This window comes from Triticum dicoccoides, chromosome 1B (genome assembly GCF_002162155.2).
Source record: "Triticum dicoccoides isolate Atlit2015 ecotype Zavitan chromosome 1B, WEW_v2.0, whole genome shotgun sequence".
NCBI classification, from domain to species: Eukaryota; Viridiplantae; Streptophyta; class Magnoliopsida; order Poales; family Poaceae; genus Triticum; species Triticum dicoccoides.
The window spans coordinates 631,989,557-631,998,654 of record NC_041381.1 but is presented as its reverse complement, the minus strand read 5'-3'; positions in this window follow the sequence as shown (position 1 = coordinate 631,998,654).

The following is a 9,098-nucleotide window of genomic DNA, read 5'->3' as shown; positions in this document are numbered from 1 at the left end:
CCATTTCGGCGGAAAAGGCCCATATGGGCGAGAATAGGCCCATATTCGGCGTGGTTCGCCGTGGCTCGGCGTTCAATTATCAACATAAATAATTTTTTATCACATATTTCATCACAGAAAATTCAAGTACTTCAACAAAATAGTACAACAACAAATAGTTCAATACAAATTATATAGTTCAACAAATAAAAACTCATATTTCATCACACGTCGCACCCGGTGTCGCCCTTGAGCCTCCATAGGTGCTCTATCAGATCTTGTTGCAGTTGATGATGCACCTGTGGGTCTCGGATCTCCTGACGCATACTGAGATAGGCAGTCCAGGTTGCCGGTAGCTGGTGATCAACTTGGGCAAGAGGACCCTGCCGATGGTATGGTTCAGTGTCAAACACTGGCTCCTCCTGCTCGCTCTTAATGATCATGTTGTGCAAGATGACACAGCAGGTCATGATCTCCCACATTTGATCTTTCGACCAGGTCTGAGCGGGGTACCGGACAACAGCAAATCGAGCTTGGAGCACACCAAATGCCCGCTCGACATCCTTCCTGCAAGCCTCCTGAATCTTTGCAAACCAGGCGTTCTTGCCTCTAGGCACAGGGTTTTTGATGGTCTTGACAAATGTCGACCATCTCGGATAGATGCCATCAGCTAGATAGTACCCCTTGTTGTAGTGCCGCCCATTGATCTCGAAGTTCACCGGAGGAGAATGACCTTCAACAAGCTTGGCAAAGACAGGAGAGCACTGCAGCACGTTGGTGTCATTGTGAGTTCCTGGCATAACAAAGAAGCTGTGCCAAATCCAGAGGTCTTGTGTGGCCACCGCCTCAAGTACCACACTGCAACCACCTTTGGCGCCTTTGTACATCCCCTGCCAAGCAAATGGGCAATTCTTCCATTTCCAATGCATGCAGTCGATGCTTCCAAGCATCCCAGGAAATCCTCTTGCTGCATTCTGTGCTAGGATCCGAGCAGTGTCTTCCGCATTGGGTGTTCTCAAGTATTGCGGTCCAAACACTCCCACCACTGCCCGACAGAACTTGTAGAAACACTCTATGCTGGTGGACTCGGCCATGCGCCCATAGTCGTCCTGTGAGTCACCGGGAGCTCCGTATGCAAGCATCCTCATCGCTGTCGTGCATTTCTCGATGGAGGTGAATCCAAGTTTGCTAGTGCAATCCATCTTGCATTTGAAGTAGTTGTCGAACTCCCGGATGGAATTCACAATCCTGAGGAAAAGCTTTCTGTTTATCCGATAACGGCGCCGAAATGTTCTATCGCCGTGAAGTGGAGCATCGGCGAAGTAGTCGGAGTAGAGCATGCAGTAGCCTTCGAGACGATGTCGGTTCTTTGCTTTCACCCGGCCCGGCGCCGAGCCACCTCGCCGCGGCTTTTCATTGGTCACCAGCAGCTGGGCGAGGGCGGCGAGCACCATGAGATGCTCTTCCTCCTGGACGTCGGCCTCGGCTTCCTCCTCCAGCAGCGCGGCAAGCACTTCCTCGTCATCCGAGTCCATCGCCGAGGCAGGCAAATCGCCGAACACCTTGCGCGCGGTGGGCGTGCGCCCGCCGCCAAACTGCCCCTCCGCGGCCGGAAAGTGCGGCCGGAAACGCCCAGCTGGTGCCGGAAGGGTTGTCGCAGCGAAACTATGCTTTTTTCCGGCGGGGAATGGCTATCTACAGGTGAAGAGCGGCGGGGCGGCGAGGGACGGCGCCGGGATATACCTACTTGCGGCCGAGAGCGCGGGGGGTGGGAGGCGGTCGAGGAAGAAAATCTTGACTTTTCACCTGACGGCGTGGGCCAGCCGCGCTTTTCCCTCGCGCCGGAGCCCCCAGGCGCCCCCCAGTGCGCCGGGTTCGGCCTGCGGCCGCCGGGCGGAAAAAAGGGCCGAACCGACGCTTTTCGTCGTCCTGGGGGCGCGACTGGGCCGTTTTTTTGGCGCCGGGGACGAAAAAGTGGCCTGGGGGGCCTGTTGGGGGCGCGGCTGGAGATGCTCTAAGACAAATCACGGCTGGGATTAGACTAGCCACAATGGAGAGTAACATACACTAGTAAATACACATATCCCTAGACTATGTTACTACCTCAATAGTGGTAGTAACATAAGTGTGGTAACATGCAAAGTTTCATTTATTAGGTTATAGACTAATATTGCATTGGGACATGTGATGTTACAGTAACTAGCTAAGTTACTAGTACTACATCTCTCCCCATTAACTCATTGCCACATAAGCAAATTTGCTGAGTTGGACTCGGTGTTATTATCGAAGTTACTCCCACTGTGGCTAGTCTTATAGGGTTAGCAAAGCCAGGGAGATCGCTCCGTCTGCATGTTGACACGTGTCCTAGTCCTTTTTATTTTCTTTTTATAAGTACTCACACCCAACGCAAAGGGAAGGGATAGAGGGACCACCACGAGGTCACATCCGCAGTTATTCTTGTACTGATATACAGTAGTATGGCTCAGCTCTGCCTCTCAGCCTGGTGGGTGGGCGGTAGTAAGTGGAGTATTAGAGTCTAGAGTGGCTTGGCTGCTGGTGGAGAACTGGAACAAACTCCTACCAGAAAACAGAGCAGAGATGAGCAGCAGGGAACCTGAGACCGGTGCTGTGTCTGTGCACCAGAGGAAGAGGAAGGAGACTCTCGCCGGCCGCAGGAACAGCGGTCCCTGCCGGGAGTCCGGGACTGCAGGCAGATCAGTGCAGTCTCAGCACCGCACGCATAGCAGCCGGTTGCCAGCGGGGCCGGTGTTGGAAGCCGCTGCTGTTGGCGGCTGGCGGATCAGGCAGCCCGTCGAACGCCAGCAGCGCACCGGTCACCGGCTGACGGATGAGAGCACGTAGCCCAAGGCGCCGGCGGATCAGACAGCCCGCGCAGCCCGGCAACAGGGCACCGGACACCGAGCTCGTAGCGGCCGGGGGAGCTAGCAGGAAAGGCAGGGGGAACTAGCAGCGACCGGCGAGAAGAGGCGGAGGTGCGTTGTGTGGTGGAGAAGCCAGATGCAGCAGCGACCTCCCTGGATAGATGACCAGGCCAAAGAGATAGGGAAAGAGACGGCGCTCGGAGATGGACCGGAAAGAGATTGACCAGGCCACGCCAACCCTAAAATACTGCCTTATATATACTGCACTGGAGAAGAGAGATGGGGCGCGCGTTCAGCCCAGTATGATTGAGTTTCCCTCTATCCGCCCAGCCCACGCATGCTAGCTTAGCAACGTAATTCGTTGGTAGTGCAGCATTAGTGAGTGATTTGGGGCCTGTCTATAAAACGGTTCCCCAAACAGGGCCGGGCCCATAGGTGTGCGGACTGTGTGGCCCGTGCAAGGCCCATACATTTTGGGCCCCAAATTTTTATATAGGCTTAACTAACAAAAGAGCCCGTGCGTTGCAACGGGAGAGAAAACATAACACACACTCTTAACTCAACAACCATCACTCAAGACCACAATAGGTCCATCTTCTTTATTTTTGTGAGGCATCATATTTGTGTTGCCGCTTATCCTCCTTCTCACCCTCGCCGGCGATGGCCTCGGTGTTCACACAAAATAACAAAAAACGTGTGTTCAATATGGTTAATCCTAAGGCGTCTCTCTCTCCCTCTCTTCTCCCTCTCCCTCTCTCTCTCCCCCTCTCTCTCACTCTCGCGATGAGAAATCTGTTGTTTTCCCTTGCAACATTTTTCAAAGGTATGCACGTGTAGTTATCGATGTTTTCTTTTCTGTATATGGTTATAGTGGGGTATTTATTTGCAATCCGAATCGCCGCCGGTATGAAAAAAACGAATCTTGCGCTATAAATTATAAGTTTGCTTCCATAAAAATATTTTAAAAATATTTAACAGGTAAAATTAACATCATATTTAGATTCCACACATTTTTCTAATAAAATTTCATATATAATATGTTAAAATCGAAGTTACGGTTTAAAAGATACAGATAATTTAGAAAATCATTTGGTTTGACTCAAATATATTCCAAAATAATATTTAAAAATACTTAACAGGTAAAAATAATCTCATATTCATATTCTACATATTTTTCTAATCAAATTTCATATATAACATGTTCAAATCGGAGTTACGGTTTAAAAGGGTTTAAAAGATATGGATGATTTTAAAAAGCATTTGTTTAGCTTAAATATGATCCATGGATGAATTACCTAAAACATCAGGGGGGGTTCGAAAAATGTAAAATAACGGTTCGGGAGTGACTTAAATCCGGACGGCGGGTGGATTTCAAGAAAAGACAGGAACTTTTGTGTAAAATACGAAATAACGTTTCGTTTTAACTTAAAACAGGACTGCGGGTTGAATTCTCTGAAATAGAGGAACTTTTCTAAAAAAATGCCATGACGGACGAAAAAAACCCAGTTTGCTTTTATTATTAGGTATAAATATAAAGATATGTATTTCTCAAAAACAAAGTTGTTTGTTCCTAGGCGCTAGGCCTCGCATGGTGTTGGGCCGCTGGCGCGTCCCTCGACTATAAAACAAACATAAGATTCCTATTTCATCTTTCTTTCCCCACTCCTTCAACCTTCCATGTATATCTCTGCTACTTAAAACGAACGTAAAGTTTCTATTTCATCTTTTTTTTCCACCACACCTTCATCCAACTTTTCATGTATATGATAATCAATCATCTTAATTTATTTACCTTCAATTTTTAGTTTTTAGTTGTTTCTTTCAATTTTGCCAGGGTTTGTGTCCTGCTCAGGAAGACAAGACGGTGGTGGCTCCCTGAAGATGAAATAAAGGTCTCCCCGCCTAGCCCCCATTTCGATGGTGCGTCTAGCACCGTTGGTGGGCGTGTGGGCGGATCTAACTTTGGTGGATTTGCTCGGATCTCGTCGTTGTTCGTCTATGTTCGTGTGTCTTCGGATTGGATCTTCCTGATCTATGTTATTCTTCATCTACGGCGGTTGCTGTTCTGGTGCGCTGGTCCTATTCTTTTGTGAAATAACTCTTTATTACTCAGAATTAGGGATTACATTATTCTAGTAAGACAATATCTAAGACCTCACTAGGGGCCAAAACCAAGCCAAACCATGGTACGACCCTGGCCTCTACCAAAATTTGCCATAGCATGACTAGCACCATTGCCTTTACGATGAATATAAGTAATAGAAGAGTCATGTTCCCTCATACTTTGCTTTATCTCTTTGATCAAAAAGGAATATTTAGAAAAGTTGCTCCCAATGCTTTTCACCATGGATACCGCTTCCAAATAGTCAGATTCAACATCAAATGATAGAAGACTCCATTGCAGTGCCAAACTAACTCCCTCTCGAAGCGCAAGGATTTCTGATTCCAGAACATCTGTACAGACATCAAGATATCTGCAGGCACTAAAAATGATATTTCCCTGGTGGCCCCGAAGCACCATACCGACTCCCGCCTTTCCACTAAGTACCGATCCGTCCATATTTAATTTCACCCGCCCTTGACATGTAGGTTGCCACAGGGTGCTAGCAATTGCAGTACTATCACAAGTGGATCGCACCATTGGAAAACAGTGGCTGACCTCCATTTTGCCTTTGACGAAATCTGCATTAGGATCCATCTTAATACTAACGAGCGACTCAAGATAACTTGCCAAGAACCTTGTTGAGACGTCAATGGGCGGAGCTGGTTTTGCGTGAGCCACTTGGTTTCATACGTACCACACTCTCCAGAGGAGCATGAGCACACGGACCCGGGCATGAACATCTACATCACGAATGAGCTGAATGAACCAGTCGTCATGGTGTTTAATACTAGTTAGTTCTGGCAGTTTCCAAATCTTAGACATGGCCTTCCATAGACATTGGGCATTGTCACAGGCACATAAAACATGAAAAGAATCCTCTTCTTCTCTTCCACAGACTGGGCATGTACTAAAAACCTCCAGAGATCTCCGCTTTTTATTCAGCCAAGTTGATAGTGAATTTGTAGCAGCACGCCATGCAAAGGAGAGCACTTTGGGTGGTGCTGGACAAGGCCAAATCAATTTCCAGATATCTCTTCGACCATCCGGAGAGATGCTCGTAGATGGAATTAAGGAGCTATTAACCTCATCAACAGCAAGCCAGTAGGCGCTGCGCACATAAAAAAGACCACTGCGTTCAGGGGCCCAGGCTAAAAAATCCTCTCCCAAACGGGGTGAAGGATGAATCTTACAAATCTCATGTATGTCCATGGGCAAAAAAAACTGCTGTAACTTCACCATATCCCAGTGACCATTATGATCCAGCAAGTCAGATACCCATTTGAGCCGGCATCTTCCTCTGTTTGAAACAAGTGAACCCATGTTACCACGGACAACCCAATGGTCACGCCAGATTCGGACCTTCTGCCCATTAGCAATACGCTAGATCAGTCCTTTCTTTAAGAGCTCGAGCCCGTAGGAGACACCTTGCCAAGACTGAGAAGGATTCCTTGAGAACACCGTGTCCTCCAACCGTCCACTTGGGTAATACTTGGCTTTGAGCGGCCTTGCACAGAGGCTATCTGGAAAGGCTAAGAGGCGCCAGGCCTGTCTCGCCAGTAGTGCCTGATTGAAAATCCGAAAATCCCTAAAACCGAGGCCGCCTTGTGATTTAGGACGGGTCATATTGTGCCAAGCATACCAGTGAGTCTTTCTTTTACCCTTCTCCGCTCCCCAGTAATAGTTCCGAACCATACGATTCAGGTCATCGCAAACAACAAGAGGAATCTTAAACACACTCATAATAAAGGTAGGAATTGATTGAGCAACTGACTTAACCAAAACTTCTTTACCGGCCTGTGTGGGATGTCCATCAAAAGCAAATAAGCGCTTACTCATCTTGACTTGCAAATTTTGAAGCTTACCCTTAGTTAGCCACCCATCAGGGGTGGGTAAGCCTAGGTACTTCTCCTCAAAACCAGAAGCTGTGACACCCAAAATATTTTTGATCGCTTCCATGGATGATTTAGCGGAGTTTAATAGTTGACCAGTGGCATGCCCATAATCTTGCAATAATTGCCTCACGTACTGAGCTTGCTGCACATTAGCTTTGAAGAATAAAAGTGTATCATCAATGAACAGAAGATGAGAGATTCCTGATGCTCTTCTGGCAATCTTTAGAGGGGACAAATCACCTGAGGCAATGCCCTTATTGAATAGAGCAGAGAGACCATCAGAAACAAAGAGAAACAAGTATGGAGACAAAGGGTCACCTTGCCATAGCCCATGCGACGGTGCAAAAGAATTCAAGATGGCTCCATTAAATTTCACGGAATATCTCACCGAGGTTACACATGACATAATCCAATCAACCCAACGGTGAGCAAAGCCAAGCTTTTGCATCATTTGCTTAAGGTAGTTCCAATCAACCCTGTCATAAGCTTTAGAGAGATCTAGCTTGTAAGCACAAAAACTCTTTGTGGGGTCTTTCTCCTGTTTAATGTGATGAATACACTCAAAAGCGATCAACGAATTATCAGCGATCATCCGCCCCGGAATGAAAGCACTTTGAGTAGGAGAAATAATACCATCAAGCACCGGTCTCAGCCGGTTGACCATACATTTTGAAACCACCTTGTAAATTACATTGTACAAACTAATTGGACGGAAGTCTGTGATCTTGATCAGATTTGGGATTTTAGGGACTAAAACTACTGTAGTGTTGTTTACCTCGGGTGGCATTATACCAGTACGGAAGAAATCCTTCACTGCAGCAACAATACTCTCCTTCACGGTTCCCCAGTTACGCTGAAAAGAAACAAGTGGGAAACCCATCGGGGCCCGGTGCCTTCAGAGGACCAATTTGAAACAACGCGTCAGATATCTCCTTCTTAGTGAACTCAGCACATAACATCTCATTTGTTTCATTGTTTGTAATAGGATCAACTAGATGAATAATGGGGGTTGCGTCCAAGGATGGATCAACAAAGAAAATATGTTTGAAGTACCCTGTAGCCGCCTGCCCCATCTCATCATTTTTTGTAAACACGTTGCCACTAGTGTCCTCCAATTTCCTTATTCTATTCTTTCGTGCTCGCCACACAGATTTGGACTGGAAATTTTTTGTATTTCGGTCCCCATCTTTGAGCCAAGTGACACGGGAATGCTGCATCCACATTAGCTCCTCCCGATAGAGTAGCTCATTCATCCTACCCGTTACTCTACGGATCTCACATCTGCCTGCATTCATTAACATAAGTTCCTCCAATTGTGTATGGGATTTCTCTATTTCTTTGGCCACATTGCCAAAGTTTTCCTTACTCCAGCCGCATAGTTTTCTCATGGTGCCCCTAAGGGCTGCATGTACATCTCCAAGAGAATTCTTCTCACCCGCTTCTTGCCAAGCATTCGCAATAACCGCCTGTAGAGCTGGCTCTCGCTCCCACATAATCTCATACTGTCTAAGTTTAGGTTTAATTGGCATATCTACCTCCGAGTCACAAGAAACATGGACGGGCACATGGTCCGAACAAAGAGAAATTAAGTGGCGAACAGCAGCATTGACAAAGAATTCCTTCAAGATGGGCTTGCCACTGCTCGGTCCAGCCGAACTCTCACGTTCGAGTTACCACTCCGCTTATTGTTGTATGTGTGGGGAACACCAGTGAACCCCAAATCGGCCAAGTCACATGTGTCCAGAACATCCCTGAATGCTTGCATCTGACTCGGTGCCCTTGCTGATAACGAAACGTGTTCAAAGTCCCACATACACTCGTTGAAATCCCCGACCACAAGCCATGGTAGGTCCGAACTAGCACACATGTTCTGTAAAAGTGACCACATCAAGTGGCGATCCTCCACTCTCGGTTCTCCGTATACACATGTTAATCTCCATGGTGGAACGTCCGAGCCTGCATTTACAACTGCATCAATGCATCGTGCATTGGAAAACTTCACCTCCACAGTTAAACTTTCATGCCAATATAAGGCCAGACCACCGCTATTTCCATTTGAGTCCACACCATCGAAGCCCTGCAGACCCAACCTTGCTCGGTATCTCTTCATCTTACTCACTGATTGTCTAGTTTCACATAAAAACACAATAGTGGGGGAATGCGACTTTACTAGCGTCGCCAAATCTCGAACTGTCCGGGAGTTCCCTCCCCCTCAACAGTTCCAACTGAGCGGATTCATTG